Source organism: Rhagoletis pomonella, unplaced genomic scaffold (genome assembly GCF_013731165.1).
Source record: "Rhagoletis pomonella isolate Grant_MI unplaced genomic scaffold, Rhpom_1.0 Rhpom_scaffold_00010, whole genome shotgun sequence".
In the NCBI taxonomy this organism is placed as follows: Eukaryota; Metazoa; Arthropoda; class Insecta; order Diptera; family Tephritidae; genus Rhagoletis; species Rhagoletis pomonella.
Window position 1 is genome coordinate 27478559 of NW_023458564.1, and position 16236 is coordinate 27494794.

At 37.8% G+C, this 16236-nt stretch overlaps 1 long non-coding RNA gene across 1 annotated transcript in view; it reads left to right on the forward strand.

Moving 5' to 3' along the window:
- The first annotated feature begins 7274 nt into the window (after nucleotides 1-7274).
- The window catches only part of LOC118746436, an 11597-nt gene continuing 2635 nt past the window's right edge, over nucleotides 7275-16236 (forward strand). Inside the window, exon 1 of the long non-coding RNA XR_004993838.1 lies at nucleotides 7275-7340. This is a non-coding gene — a long non-coding RNA (uncharacterized LOC118746436). The remainder of the gene's footprint in view (nucleotides 7341-16236) is intronic.

Genomic DNA, 16236 nt, shown 5'->3' on the forward strand with positions numbered 1-16236 from the left:
TATTGTTGTTGGCGGCATTGAGCTATTCATTGATTTGTGACCCGCTAATAATGGGGTTTGTTTCGATCACTTATGCCTATCAATGGCTTTGGCTATTCTAAGCCGCCGATTAATAAAGTATTGCGTCTATTCAACGATTAAATACATACCTGTTTCGAGGCTACGAATGTACATGCATAGCTAATGGCAGAAAGTGGTGGAGCACCTTCGGGAGATAGAAAAACCGTCGTCATGGCCTAATTTATTTGTGCGTAACATATCGACGGCCAATTCGGGATCCACTCAGAGAATACGCATACAAGTGGCATAAGGAGTTCTCTTTTCTATTTATTTTTTTTTACATTGTTCACTCAGAAAAAAGTCGGCTAAATATATTTCTATCAACACATAATTTTCTAACATTAGCCAAATAATGTTACTATAACCAAATCGTTTGTTGAGAGAGATATATTTAGTAAACGTAGCTAATTGCTTTTCTTAGTGTACACTGAGAGAAGAGTTTAGTTACTTCCATTAAATATATTTCTCAATTTTTTTTTAATATAGCTGAGCCATGATTTTGTTATAGTCAGAGTAGGAAAACAAACCGAACGCATCACTATACATTGCCATAACAAGTACGAAAAGTGTGTGGTCCTTTTCTCATAATGTTCCCGAGCGCTAACATTGCACGATACGTTTCAATGGCAGCCGAGCACAAATCAAACGAATCATTCAGGGACCGTAAATAGCAGTTATTTTTTTTTTCAACAGTTAAACTTGGCCAGATATTTTTTAAGTCCGAAATAAAAGTCTTTCCGAATAGTAAACAAACCGCTTATTCGAATTAAAAAAATGTGGTAGCAAATGAAAGAGAACTTAAATAGCTTTTAAACTGAAATAACGAACGAAGGTTACCACTTCTATTTATATTTGTTTTTAAAATCTAATACAAAAGAAATGCATATACCTGACCCGAGGTTTGTTCTATGGTAATTAAAAAACATTTTTTATTGAAATATTTTTCAATAGCTGTCTTTCCGTTGGCCTTACTCGTTTAAAAATTTCAGCTTTAAAGCAATTTTAGCGCTCTTTCACTTGATACTAAACTTGTTTAATTTGGCTAAGCGGTTTGTTTATTATGTATTAGGAAAAGACTTTTATTTTCAACTTAAAAATATCTGGTCAAGTTTAACTCTTGAAAAAAAGTAACTGTACCTGGAATCATTTGTTCTGTTGCTCACCTGCATGGCTTCGATTGTGGCAAAGGTACTCATCCTGCGCAAAACCGAAGCAAAACACGATACACAAAACAAAAGGAATAATTCCTTTAGTGCTCTGGAAATTAATCAGCCCTATCGCTAGTTTCATGTGAATAAACTGTTCCCATAATTTAATTTGCAAAACGAAAGCAAATTGGGAAAAATTGTTTTTGTTTTGCTTTATAATTTTTGGGAATATTTGTTCACGTGAAATCCGCGATAGGGCCGAATGTTGCCTATGCAGTTAGTTCTGTGCATTGTGTGAGTGGGGATTTGCGTCTTTGCAAAATGCCACATCCTCAGCAGTGTTGCCGTTTTGATCCATATTCTTCAAAAGTGATATGTGTTTGTGAAAATTTTCGGAAGATACTATATTTTTTCGCTCATTTCGTGAGATGCTTAAATTTTTCGCGTAGTATAAATTTTGATACATGTTAAAGAAAAAATATTTATGTATGTAATGCAGTGGCAGCTTTTAAATTGTCATCGAATTGATCGAACATATTGAAACATTTTGGGTTCAAATTAGCTTAAAGAAAAATGTTTTAAATGAACAATGTATAAAGTGCTGACTCGTTAACTTTTACTTTACTTACCTCATAAATAGCTTTGCAGATGCGGAGCGTATATTTTCAGATTTGAAATTGATCCAATACGAAAAGAGAAATAGAATTTCATTACAAACTGTTGAGAATATGATGGGGCGTATTCATAGTAAAAACAAAGTCGACACTGCAGGCAATCTCAGCTTTTTGACATAATTTCCAACGAGTTTAACGTGGAATTTATCACATAATGTGATAATTAACGTAAATTGTCGACAGCTAATAGTTGTAAGTATGTGTGTATGCACATTAGACTGCATCACTCCCCATACAAAAAAAAATCGGTACTATTTTTCCATTAGAATTATAAAATCTATTATATTTTAAGACGTCCACCAAAATATTTCGGAAAAATATTAAGATTTAAGTGAGCTGGACCGATTTGAAAATACCTCCAAAAATGGAGTTTTTAAAGAATAAAAATAGTTTTTTAAAGATTTTTTTTGAAAAAATCACCTCAAATGACAAAACGGTTTAAGCTTAAAATATTTGCATAAAAATATTAAAAAAAACGAAAAAAAATGAACGGAATCGTAATGATGAGATTTTTGATGCTATTTTTTAACTTTTTTCAAAGGTATAGGAAAAACTTGAATAACTGAACCTAAACTCTTCCGATTTAGACTTAAGAGGTGTCATTGGAAAGGTATTTTCTCACCCTTCTTATTTCTTTGCTAATAAACTCATTCAAAGTATGAAAGAGAAAGGTAGGATGAACGAACATCATTCAAAGTTGAATTAAGATGTGTTGGTATTCGAAAAAACAAGATGGGACACGAATGACGTTTTTTTGGCCAGAAATAAAAACAGTGTGAAAATACCTTTCTACTCAGATCACATAAGTCTAAATCAGAACATTATGACCCAGTTATTCAAGTTTTTCGTAAACCAATCATTGAAAAAAAGCAAAAAAAACAGCATCAAAAATCTCATTCTTACGATTCCGTTGAAAAGATTTTCAAATATTTTTATGCAGATTTTTTAAGCTTAATCTAATTTGTCATCTGAGGGGACTTTTTTCAAAAAGTTTTTTAAGAAACTATTTTTATTTATAAAAAACTTCATTTTTGGAGGTATTTTCAAATCGGTCCAGCTAAAATCTTAATATTTTTCCGAAATATTTTGGTGGACGTCTTAAAATATAATAAATTTTGAAATCCCGGCGGAAAAACCGCAACTTTTTTTGGTGATGCAGTCTAATGCACATATGTTTTAATTCAAGTCTATCCAAAATATGTTTGTTCACCTCTATACAAGATTAAAAACAATAATCTGTTTTTTGAGAGATTGTCACACTGTAAAATATTTTTCTTCATGTACATACATATTAGTGTGGGCCGAAAATCCACATTTTTAGAATTTTGATTGGTAATAGCAAAAATATGGTTCATTATGCTCTAAGAAGAATCTATGTGCAAGATTAAAATTGTTGGTCAATATCTTAGGCTCGCCCAAGTCCATCAAAGTATGTATACTAGGGGATCACTAAACGAATGGTTTCGTTCTCTGTTGTTACTTCAAAGTTACTTCAGTAAGTAAGGGTATTTTGGTATTTGTTACCCTTACTTTGCAAAAGTTCCATGCATGTTTGTTAAAAATTGTAGCTAGAGCGGTCAGTCCATTGCGGGCGACGGGTTTATTGCGATTTAAAAATAGCAACAATAACAGGGAGAACGTAGAAGTGACCCGCAAGGCAGGGTGTTCCGCTGTCGGCGGAAGATAAGAAGCTCATCAAATCTTCGCAGTCAGGTAAAACGGTCGCAAGTACTTCTGGTAGCGCCAGAACCAGCAAAGTTGAAGGTGCCAAATATACTAGCGGTAATGATTGTCAAAGCACTTGGGGCGACACTTGGGGTTCCGTTTCGTTATCGAATGCTTGGCATTCAGGCTAGGGAAAACGGAAAAGAGCACGAGCAAGAAGACTAATACTAATGGGTGGAAGGTGAACGCGAAGTGAAGACGAGCAGCAAGATGAATACAAAAGGGAATAAGGAGAAGACGAAGAAGACAAATACGCCGGCGCATGTTAACATAAATACGAATAAGAATATGAATATGAAGACGGATACGAAGGTCAATACGTAGAGAGGTCACATTCGCATAAGTAGATCAACCGAAGACGAATACGGAGCCGAACTCGAATGTTTTTCACAAAATTACAAAAAAATTTTACTAACTGACCGGATTGATCTATCTCGGCAGCCAGTTCGAAAAGGCCCTACCTCAGAAAACATTTCAAGAACGCCTTATTTCAGAATTTGGTAAAAGAACGCCCCCTTTCAGAATTTTATTGAAGAACTCTCGAAATTTGTTCGAAGAGGCCCTGACTCAGAAAGTGGTGCAACAACGCCCTATCTGAACTGAAAATACATTGAAAATATGCTACGGAGTTTTGGCTGTGGCACTTCAATTGGGGTTTAGATCTATTTTTGAGTTATTCAGTATCCTTTCTAATCTTTAGGATACATAATTAAAATAGAACAAACAAATGTCCATATTATTTATATGCTCTGAGCTATTGTTTGAGAATGTATCAAGGAATATCAGTAGTGGTAAATCAAAGCCATGTGCAAATTAAATCTTGTACTGAGATAATTATTATCTCAGGGTGTAATATATTGTACACGTCGTTAATGAGGATGGTCGACTTACGTTCCGACAATCGTACAAATCACTCCCTGTGGTTACTACCCCCGTGGTATAAGAAGGTACTTCACACCACTCTAAAGCTACCCATCAATACCGACGTATTGTTTAACTTCTGTTTAACGTCTACATCTCGTAACTTCCTCAACTATCAGAAGATTCGTCGATATTGCTACGGCATAGAATGTACTTTTCTCACAATTATTAGTGGTATTCATCTAAACCGATAACTTTATCAAGCAGATAATCTTATAAGTTTATGCACTCTGTTACATGAACGACCCACACTCTCTTTTCGTTTACACATTCGACAATAGTCGTGTTTTCTTTGGTTATAAAGCGCAGTGTCACTAACTTTATACTTCTAGCACGGGGATAAAGAAATTATAGAAACTACCTCACTAAATTGGAAAAAATTATATTTACGAGATATCTATTTAAATAAATGTGCATGTAACATAAAGGCTATTTATTTGAAGCAAGTTATAAGAAACAATTGCAGAATGTCTGTTTGTGTATGAATTCATTTATCACGGCTACCAAACTTTGCGAATTATCAGTGAAACAAAACAAACAGACGGGATAATAATTGAACCAGATCTCTATCAGGATCATATCGTTGTTGAATTTGCGTGCAAAATTTGTATGCTGATCCCGATTATTGCCTAAGAAAACATAGCTAGAGTGGCGACAGAGTTGCATTGGGTTCAGTTTATCAAGTTTATTCAGTGAAATCGCTGGATAAATTTATCAGAAATGTGTAAACGAGTTTCCATACGAATTTTGACAGTTCATTTATAAGGTTTATAAAATTATAAGTTTATACGGTTTACAATGCATTTATAGGGTTTGATGAATACCCTTATTATTGAGTAGAGAGCTTTAGCAAGGTCCTCAAATCATTCGCGCCAGCCATTGGGGCATATGGGTACATAGACACGTTGTTAGCAACATACAAGAAATTGACGATGAAGATGTATACCTCTCAACATACCACCTTCATGGCTATGCCTCAATTCTACCCGTTTGGGAACATATATTTATGCTTCGGCTGCTAACGGACACACGAGAATAGGCAATTTCTGGAAGCACAGCCACATTTCTACTACAGTCTACAAATCTTGACCTGAAGTTTTTACATAGAAACCTCTGATGAAAAACATATTTCGGCCTCAACAGTTTTAGGTCAAACTGTCAAAAGGTAGTCATAAGCCATTTGAAGATAATGACCCCTATCTCCTCCATTACAAAATATTTGAACTCCTTCTACCACCACATCTGTAAAATTATAAGTTTTTCGATTTGAGGAAGTTTTGAGTAAATTGATGTAAAAAATTTTGTATATAACCCTTCCTTTAAACTCTCTGTTTCTATGCTATGAGAAAATTCATTTAAATTTTCTTTAAAAAGGCTCAGACTGCAATTTAAAAGTACAATTTCAAGCTTTTTGTTTATTGCAGTCAAAACGGCATTTTACAAAAATCATTCTTCAAAATTATTTATAAATAAGTTCTTACTATCAATTCGATATTTCAAATTTTTCGCGAACCGGGATTAATGCAAGCAAAATTTTCTGGACCTCAAAAACACCGGGATCCCGGGATTGGCATCCCTAATACATACATATGTATAAATGTTTGTGTATGCTTACATGCAAACTTTTTCTATATGCAGCCACTTCTACATATATGTTTGTAGCTATGCGCTTGCAAACCCAGACGGCATACGCAGGTGTGGGGTCCACAGCAACTTGATCGTCGATTAATTGACCGACATAAATGGCGAAAATGTCGCCTAACCTGCTCACCGAACAGCTTCAGAGACGGCAGCCAAATGACTGGGCAAACGGTCATGACTCTAACAGACAAGCTGGCTGGACGACTAGCAAGTTGTCGGGAAGGGTAGTTAGTAGTAGGTTCCACTTCTTCGTCAGACATTGGTGTCAAGTGAACGCGCCAAAACCGCAGGTCTCCAACTGAAAAAAAAAAAATTAGTAAATAAGCAAGAAACAAATTATTATGGCTGAAATTCATAGAATATCAAAGAATGTTTTACATGCTAATACTAGAAAAAAAAATGTTTAACATGAAAAAAATACCAATAAAAATGTTGTTTGCCTCGAAGATAACGTCGTCGAAGCGGTGGCACGTTTTTTGTGAGTAGCAACGTGCTTCACACAAAGGAAAAACTCCAATAGTCGTACGAGTGCGCGCACCTGCGTACGCCGCACCTGAACCATCATGGTATGGAGTGAGCAACGCACTTTTTTATGGCCCATGCACTCATACGGACAACTGAATACAAACATACATACATAGCACAGGTATTGATCGCGTGTTGCTGCAACAGCAGCGAAGGCCGTAGCAACGACGCAAGATAAGCATCAAATTTCCTGCCGCTCTCATATGTGCATATGTATGTAAGTATGTAGCTATGTAGACTTGCTTCCAGCCTGCTAGTATTTGGTGGGCTTTTCCATTTTCCATTCTTCTCTTATCCTCGTGTATTTATGTATGTATGCCTTTGTGGCATTGTTTTTGGAAAGGAAAAGAAAAACACGCAAATGTCAAACGATGCTTCAGAATTGTTGTTAGATGTCATAAATCGTTATCGTCCGCGAACATCAGGTGAATGTACGAGCTACAATGATCGTCGATCGCCTATTGTTGGTTGACTTCTATTGCACGCTCGCACTTTGCACGGTTGCTCAAAGATTGATATTGGTGGTAGCTGCTGATGGCGTTGTCACCTTCATGCTTCATACCAAAACAAATGTTCCTGTTTTCTATGGTCAGAAGGATGTCGTAAATTAAATGCAAGGATCTGATCCTGACTGCATAAAGTGTGGGTAAGTCTGCGCATGCGTGCTCACGCTTTACAATAAAGGATGGAATGTTTGTTTGTTTGTCAAAGAGAAACTGAGTGGAGATATTTTACAAGAGGCGCGAAAGAAGGACATATGAACGGAAGCAATAAATAGACGACAGTCGAATAAAATCTTGAAACGAGTCATGGGAGTCGCTCTATGCTTGTTTGTAACTATTGAAAAGTAGGCATTGGAAACCATTGAATTTTACCCAAATTAACAGCCGACCTTAAGGTTCCACCGGTTTATAATTTTTGAAGAATAAATTATATTTGGTTGGAAATTTGTCAACTTTTGTAGTACCCTCTAAATGTGTTGGACAGCGACCAACTTGGGTACTTTGCACCTGAACCTTTAGCAGGCGGAGACGTGCAGTATAGTATAGTAACTCAATCGGTAGTGGCTTAGGCCACGAAGTCTGACCGGAGCTTTAGCAGGAAAGAGCAGTTACTCTGGACTTTTATTGGGTACGGTACTAATGCGGGTAGAGTTGATTTCTTTTCGGCTCGATGTGGAGTTGCACTGCAAACGGGTGCCGGATCCAAAGTGCGGTAGATTTATACTTAGGTCTCGAACCCTACCAAATTGCCAATTGTCACCTAAATGCTTGCCTTTCCGTGCCGTGGGGTTAGGCCAGTATCGCAAGATACCCACGTAAAACACCCACAGACACTCTTCATTTGATTTCGAGCAACACTGAAGATAGTCTGCGCCGTCATAGATACAGTAAGCTTCCCATTTTTTGGTACGTGGTCAGGCGCATACGATGTTATCATCGTATTCACCACTTCTTTAAAAATTCCGCAACGGGAAACAATTTCTCATCTGCAGACAAGTTAGTTTTTTTCTGTGCGCGCTTTAGTTGATGCAGTAAGAGTTTTGATGTCTATTGTGTAAATAGGTGATCTTTATTTGTTTTTGTTTTTTTTTCACGAAGATCAAGCATCGAAAGCCTATATACCCCGTCCGAGTGGAGTTCGACCCTCCTACTACCTAGTATCGTATTTACCCCGGGTATAACCGTTAAGCACGAAGCTCAAATGCACGTTGTTGTTCAGTGCATTCAGTTTTTTAGTAATTTCATACTACCCCCCATCGACCATATGGATCAAGATACTAGTTAAACTTACCACGATTTTTTCTGTCTTGTTCAGCTATTCTTGATGTGTTCATTATTTTTATATTTGCAGCAATATTTTCTGGTTTTTGGTCTGCTTTTAAGCCATTTCTCAAATAATTCCATTCTATGACGAACTTGTTGTACATAGTAGAATACGGGCTCAGCGTTTTCGGTAATGCTTCCACCGCAGGTATCACATTTCACATGTGTCAGTGTCTTCTAGATTGAAACGTCTTGGTTAAGCCGTAAAGCAGCCGTGATCTGTAAACCACTTGGTTATTTGCAAATTTACCTCACCATGATGACAGCTTACCAACGCTTCAAATTTTGGTATTAGACGGTGGGTCTAACCTCCATTGCTAATCCTGACATAGCCTTTGATAGAGTTTTGTTCCTTGCAATCTTCTTTTTCAGTGTTAGTGCTAACTCATCTGTTGCATCGAAATTGGTCTTAGCCATGAGGTCTACGCCTGCGTCTTCCGATGTTGTTCGAAATTCACAGCATAACTGTAGAGCGAAAATTCTATATATATATATATGTCAGACCACGTCTGTAGGTCTGTACTATCTGGTGTGTAGCTGGATCTAAATTCACGATATTCATTGTCCAAGGTAAAATTTTGTGCTTCTGACCTCATTAAGCTCGATTTCTTCATAGCTTGGACAAAGGATGCCCACTTATTAAGAGTGGTCACCTGAGTCCAAGAGGCCGCAAAGACCTGATGTGCCAACTTTGAAATAAGAACGCATATTTTATTAAGTTTTAATGAAATATGGGCCTGCAGTGTCCGGTGTCACATATTTACTTACTGATTATCGCATTTTTGAGGCCTCTAACCGCACTTTTAAAAGCTAGGGCTCTTGGATGAACCACCCAAGTTTAACGTCCGAGGTCGCTTTGGAATGATGTAGGTACACTTAGGGCACCTATATCCACCTTATTGTACCCATTGCTGTCCGGTAGTACTTTTGCTTCCCTGCCTCTGGCTCCAATAGATAGGACGTCAGATAAGTTTTGTACCAGTACCATCTTCTGATGACTTTAGAACATCTTTTGTTGCATATGATCGCCCTCTTAAATCAGAACCTTTAAGGGACTGAGTGGCTCTTCGTCTTTTGCATCCGGTTACATGAAAGTACATAGATATAAGCTAGGTACTCTTTTTTTAGTTCAAAGTAGCACAATTTTTGCGCAAAATGATCCTGCAAACGATTTTTGCACTGGCAGGGGATCTAGAGCCAGTTTGAGTTCAGTAGATCTTTGGACCCCGTTAAGCACTTTCCGACGAAATTAACCCATGAGTTCGTAACCTCGGTTGCATAGGATATCCTAATTAGTTGCGGTAAGGGTGAAATATAGCCAGCCACTGCAGAAACTCTATCTGCTTAAGGAGTCCCAGTGCTTTAGGCTAGTCATTTGGCCTTAGGGTGCAGTCGATTTGTCAAATGAACCTGAATTTGTTGATGGGAACTTTGGCAATATTAAATGATTTGAGTTCCCTTAGCGATAGTTTATTTCACTGTCCTAACATAGCCAAGGACTTACATTAGGCTAATAATAGCAGGAATAATCTTTTGGTCTCACAGTCTTTAGTCTTTATAAAAGGAAAGCATTTGTAGCAATTTCCCCGTGCTTCAGAGAGTTATTTGTTTTGTGAACTAGTTGTGTTTGAGACGAAAGTAGAAGTTTTTCTACGACTTTGGGAGTTTAGACATTTTGGACATTTGATTCAAAGTTAAAGCTGGTCATTTCTACGTGCATCCTATCACAATAGCCTTGCAGACCTTGCTGCTTGGATGTGCAATTTTGCTTGCTGCTATCTCAGCTCATTTGACTTCGAGTGCTCCATTGCCACATCCGTGAACTGTTGCCGGCTGGCTGTGGGAGAACAGAGCTTATTTTGTTGCGTACGTAAGTATCTTTCATATGAATCCTACAAGTAATGAGTTAATATAGAGGTCATCCTTGAACAAGACCAGTTAGACTCAGTTAGAAAACGCACAAACCTAAGTCTGTAGTCATGTTCTGATTGGCGCATGTACTTAAGTATGAATGTAAACTACATGTATTTCTTGTTTCATAAACGACGACACGACGTGTGAACAACGACCTTAGCTTAATCAACATGGCACTGCCCAGAATACTTATTTCAGAGAAGATTGGTGGCTAGTACTGCGCCGAACCACCTGAAATCTGCACTCTAAGTTCATCCCGGCAAGGACCCGGAACCCTCACGTCGCACATCCCATCATAGGAGGACTGGATGAAGTGTGATAGCCCGAACACAATGAAAACGACGAGCTACAAACCACAGCTGTCAAATTATTTTAACACGTACTCTTATGTAGATAATTATTTTGGCGACGACCGGGCTACGCGACGGCTGTGGTTGTAGCCAGATTAGATCTATTTCTATTTTTCTATCGACAGATAAGGTTCTTCCTCTTCTTTTATGTCAAACTCATACAAATTCATGATGTCGCTGCCGCGTTCAAAGAAATCATCGACAAAGCGCTTAGATTATAAAGATGACAAATTGGAAGCTGTGGTCGGTAGCTCGTCGTTTTCAATGTGTTCAGAACTTAAATCTGAATGGGAAGGTTGGTAGGTGTGTCTTCTGCAAAAAACTCTTTGTAAACTTCAAATTTGGGCTAGGCGGAAATCGAAAGCTGGTTTCTTTACTGCCTCATGATCGCATCAAAGTCACTCCACTATTTCCGATATCGCAGTAAGCAGCATGACCGATGAAGTTGTAAGACGGGGCACTATTGAGGAGGTATCAATCGGAGTGGTCTTCACTGACCACTTGTAGTCTGCTTCGCAGCTGATGGTCTTTTAGTCAACTCAGCGAGGGCCGTGGAACACCTTTGCAATATAACGCAAAAATATTAAGAGCTCCTAAATGGAAACAAATCAAAGATCTCGCTACTTGAGGAAGTCCCTTCAGTTAGGCTCAACATCACTCCAAACCGAGCAATTTCAGGAGATGTATGACCGATGATGTATTTGAATCATATCAAAATCTTGTACTGAGCTTCCCAGTTTAAGCAAGCTTAAGCCTTGGGTCTCACTTTTTCACTGCAGATGAACTTTTGAGTAGGTATAGATATATAAAGTTTTATAAGCCGCTTGCTTAGCTTTGTTGTGAGCACGAAGGGCTTTCCTACTCCAGAGTCCTTCACTAATTTTTAATTGCGAAGAAGGTCCAAGTGCGCATCTCCTAATGGCAGCCATCCTAACCTTACCTAACTTAACCTAAACCAAACTTATCCAAACATTAAATGCTTTGTTTCACCAGTTCTTCTGTCTTAGTTGTTAAAAAAAAAAAAAAGGTCTATTCATGAAATTTATTCAGATGCTAACCGGAGTAAGGCATTGTATTGAGAGCTTCCATACGGGTTGTTGATAAATTCATTTGGACAACCATCCTCTTAGCTTTTGCGCGTATACAGATATGTGTGTTATGTACGCCACAAATGGTGTAGGAACATTCTGCACTGACATGTTGCCTTGTTTTCATCATGTAGTGCTGCACTGATTGGGTGGTTTATTGCGCCGCACCACCTCCACATCCACCGCATATTTAATGCTTACCGCTTGTGGTGGTAACATGTTGAATGTGGTCTCTGTCGCTGCTGTTCAGCTATTTTATTTTGTTTTTGATTTGTAATACTCGTACAACAAATTGTACATGAGAATGTGAGAGTTCTGGTGAATGCTGTGCGGAAAAGTGCCTCCAGCGCGTAATTTCATTTGCCACATCGAAATGTTGAATAAAGTCGACAAAGTACAAATTTGTGCAGCTTCCATACACACATACAACCTATATGTACATACATATGCACATACCTACATATATGGACGCATATCAGTCAATTTTAGTGCGAAGTTGCCAATGTTCATATTGCCACACAGAGTTTGGGATCAACACTGTAGCTGCCACATTTGTGCTGGCACTTCCGCTAACTACACAAGCACACAATAGCAAGTATGTAACAGCAACCAATACAAGTAAAAAGTATTGTCCTGTGGCAGCAGTGGTAACATGTTGTTGTCGGAAATGACATGCTTCATGTTGCACGGCTCTGCTACACCAAACGGGGGAAATACTTGATATCTTGATTTTTCCCCTACAAAACTTTCGTTCTTGTTCTTGGTTATGTGTACATATGTATGTTGATATATGTTTTGTGACGAAATTTTGGCACTTCGCTTAGAATGGCTTTCACGTAAAACGTCAGGACCGGCTCTTAATGCTTTGCCGAATTCGCCGCGTCAGAATTTAACGATCCAAGAGGAGGCAATGAAAACAATGTGCCGACTGCACTCTTTTTTTCTGCGGCACGACGATCGGAATTCTGGGCATAGGGAGCTGTTCAGATCGTTGTTTGATTTCGGCACCTAATGACAAACTGATACCTGGTGTCTCCTGTGGAAGAAAGTACGTCGTTAAATTTCCTACAAGAGAACAATGGAGAGATCCAGACAATCAATGAAAACTTTCCATACCGACGGCTCAAAGACTGAAAACGGTACTGGAGCTGGATGGCTTCTGGACGGTAATTTCAGATGCTTTACCGCTTTGGGTGTAATGGCGAAAGGTGGCGCGGACATAAAATCAGGATCTGCATTGACAGCCAAGCTGCACTAAAGGCATTGGAAACCTCCTCATATACAGTCCAGGAAGTGTTTGTAGGACGAGGGTAGTACAGATCAGTTTCTCTGCCGCTGTCCGGACCTCGCCAGGATCAGACGGTACATTTTTGGGTCGGATGAACTGAGAATGGACGAGGTACAAACTGCTAAAATTCATAAAGGAGACTGGTAAGTTTGCAATGAATTCTCACCCCCACCTACATATATACCCGTTTCCTCTAAATACTGTTTCCTGGCCTTAAGTACAATGGGTGCCTGAGTGCTGGGAAAAATTTGTTTTTGGTTTTTCTGACCACCCACAATTCCACTCAATTCCATTCCAAGGGGACGGACAGATCGCGGTGAACACCTCATTTTAACATTTATCTATTTATCGCTTTCACTTTACGAAACAAAGTGCCAATTGCAATATATGTGTGATGAACAATTGGACCGATAGTAATGTAAAACCGCCTAGCTCTGTGCATCAGGCACGTAATTGTGTATTTATGGCATTATATAAAGCAGAATGTATATCTGGTATCTACATGCCACTTAAAGATTTCGGAAATAGTACTCCACCGTGAACTGACAACAAACAAAGAAAGAAAGTAGTTTTGAAATGTTCTAAAAACGACAAATGAAATTCTATGAAATTAGAGACCTACTAACCAAACACAGATAAAATGTATTTAACGAAAAATGGCAAAAAATGATTTTCAAGAAGAACGATTAAGAGTTTAATAATCTTTTCTATTGACCAGTAGGCTTTTACAAGGTGTTAATAACCCATTCTATGGGGGAGTGAATCTCGCTCCGTTGTCTAATAACGCGCTTTAACGAGGAGCTGTAAAGCATTAAACTGGAAAAGAAGCACTAAGGCTCACACCTCAATCAACTTCCGAAGAATTGTCAGGCATACAAAATGTGACAGGCTTCCGAAGAAAATTGCTCTTGCATCAGCAGCAACAAAGTGCTCCAGCAAATAAACTTGTAAATGCATTGGTGTCTGCATAGACGGACACAAATATCAGTTGCCCCTACTGACGAATACACACAGACATTTGTATGTACGCATGTTGTATGTAGTTATGCAACTTCAAGTGCTGGAAATTTATTGGTTGGCCAAAGTAATTAGCGTTAGTTGTACGAATTTGATGGTGTCATATGTGCTTTGTACACACATACTGTATGCATAAATATGTCTGTATGTATATACATTTTTAAGTACATTAGTTGATTTGTGTACACTTGCGTTTGTTTGAAGAGGCTGCAAGGTGCTGCGCACGCGTTTAAGGACCACCGTTTTTGTGTGTCAAGCTTTAATGAACAATTTCATGGAAATGACCACCATGTGGCCAGCTCAAAATGCTCAACGTGTCTAGCTACATACATACATACGATGACCTCATCCGTATGCTTCTGTTCCTTTAACCCTTATGCAGCCACACGGTTCCGGCTAGACCATACTGATTTTTAAAACTTATTTTCAGTAAGTAAATGATTTTGGATCGGATTTATATTCCATGATACACACAGAGAAAAACTTATGCAAACTTAACTTAAATTCGGATGCAGCACAACCTATAACTTTGGCTAAATTACCCTACTAAGTTTTTTTGTTATCGTAACCAAAATAACTTATGTAGTAAAATCTTTGCAAGGTTTCTGCTTGGGCAAATTCCACAAAGTTGCATGTATTTTACCTAAGCCGGCTAAGTTAGTCCTTGGCGAAAGCCCTTTGGTAATTTGGATTTTTTTTTTTTGGTGTTTAACACCCAATTGTTTATTTAACCATTTTTTTAAATTAACTATTTTTTATGGTCCCATAATAACCCCAAAAAAATGCAATAAAAATACGTTAGTATTAGAAAGTAGTATAGTAAATAACTGGGTATTATTATTGGAAGTCTCCTGAAGATAACGAGAGTTTGCTGATCGAAAAATATAGATTTTCAAGTATTCTATACGATTTGTGCGAAAATTGTTTCTCTTCCCATACAAAATACCGGAAAACTTTGAGCGTTTTGAGCGACCTTAAAATATTTTTTTTAATTTGAAATTAAAAAAAAAAGATCAGAAACATTTTTTCGGTATAAAACAGTCCTAGGGGTGCGAGCATTAAAATTCCGCCTTACTTTTTCATATGAATTTTTGGACCACCCTAATGTACATACATATGTATGTAGCTCGGCAAGTTGTTTATGATCCAATTGATAAAAATTCTATACCAATTGAATTGAAACAATCATAAATGTTATCTCATTCTTTATACATATATATCCATCCACTAAGAAAAAATTAAACTAGTTTTTTACGAACGGAGTCTTTTTTATTATTCCATGTTAGCGATTTAAAATTTTTTAACAGAAAAACTATTCGCAATCGCCACGTCAAGATTAGAAAACAATTCACATGTGGGCTGTTATTCGTTAGGTTCCAAGAGTTTGGTTTGAAATAAACACGATATCGTTTACTATTTTTTTCAGTGTATGCATACACTTTTTTTATTCTACTCAATATATAATAATAATAATAATAATTCATAATATATGGAGGTCTGGCCAGACCAAGGGTGTACCATATACTGGGTGTAAGTATAAGGGTTAACGGCTATTCAAAAATAAAACTACTATACGAAGAGGTACACTTGACAAACATTGGGCAATATACTTGGCAATGTGTGTATTCATTTCTTCGCTTAGCCAGCCTGTCGTCAAATTATGCATGTATATACGATTAAAGCCATCCCTGCAAAAAATTGTGGGACTAATCTCTAAAGAGAGTATTCCGAGATTACTCTCTATCGGGTACAATTGGGCATTAATTAGTCGCAACTAGTCTCATACTCATCCCTTGCGAGTATAACTGGAGATCAATTTGTCCCCAACTCATCTCTAACGGGTACTCTTAACGATTTCATGATATGTACGCAAGAATGATAGAATACAAGATTGCGCCGATCAGAGAGGATTTTTGAGAATAACTTTTGTGTGACGTCACACTGGTGCAATTGCGAGAGAGAAATGCCAAAACGTGAGCAATAATGGAAGAAGAAGAAAAAATGTTGCAAGGAAAACGTAAACAAGTTGCACCAGTGTGACGTCATGCAAACAACGATT